The sequence below is a fragment of the Euphorbia lathyris genome, chromosome 10, assembly GCF_963576675.1.
Source record: "Euphorbia lathyris chromosome 10, ddEupLath1.1, whole genome shotgun sequence".
Lineage (NCBI taxonomy): Eukaryota > Viridiplantae > Streptophyta > Magnoliopsida > Malpighiales > Euphorbiaceae > Euphorbia > Euphorbia lathyris.
In genome coordinates, this window is record NC_088919.1 from 31,456,064 (window position 1) to 31,457,236 (window position 1,173).

Here is a 1,173-nt window from a genome sequence, read left to right on the forward strand (position 1 = left end):
GGAGGTGTCAAGGGAAATGCTTTTTAATCTGTTTATAATATTCTATTGGGATAGGGATAAGGATAAAGGTTGGGATAGGGATAAATGGTTGAGATAAGGATAAAAATATGATAGTCGAAAATTATTATTTGGTACGTGGGATAGGGATAGGGATAAAATAATACATTTTACTATTTTAACCCTATTTAAGCTACATAACATTAATTTAAGAGATAAGATATACTTTTCCATCCTATTAAAATCGCATGAGCTTATCTTACCTCCTTATACCATCCCCTTCTGGGTATAGGATTTGAGGGATAAGAAGCTTATCCTTCATCCGTCTTACTCTTCTATCTCCCAAACAAACACGGGATAACTTATCTCGTGTTTTTTATCCCTATCTCACCTCTTATATCCCTTCTAACAAACACCACGTAGGCTCTGTTCTTTATCGCTGAAAAAAAAAACTGAACTAAACTGAATTGAATTGAACTGAACTGAATGCTACTGAATACTGAACTGAACTGAATTTAACTGAATGCTACTGAACTTAACTGAATGCTACCGAACTTAACCAAACTTAACAATAATGATGATATTAGACTTTAAAATAATTTTAATGATAATATTGGACATTAATAAACTTATAATAATAATAATGGTTCTAATAAATTTAATAATATTAATAATAAATAAATATATTATTAAAGATAAAACTAAATTGAATATCAAATCAAAGCTCGGATTGATAAAATCTTGGCTCGATAAAAGCCTATGAAATTAAATAAAAATGAGTCTAATTTAAATTAAAAATACAAATTACATACAAACACAAATTTACATATAATTTAAAGCCTATGAAATTAAATACAAATTTTTATATGAATATAAACTCTTAACTTTTTATTCTAACTAAGGGTTAAAGTACAAAAATAACGGTTTAGGTCAGGAGTAATTTTACCTCTAACGTCTAAAATGGTGCAATTTTATCCCTAACATTGGTAAATTCGGTAAATTTTAGAAACAATTCATAATATGGATGCAATTCCTAATTTTTAAATATGGATGCATATACTTTAGCTTTAATTTTTTTATTAAACGATATATACTTTAATAAACTATTATTTCTTGACTTTTATCTAATTTATAGATAATGATAAAGTATAAATAATAATAATATATAATAATAAT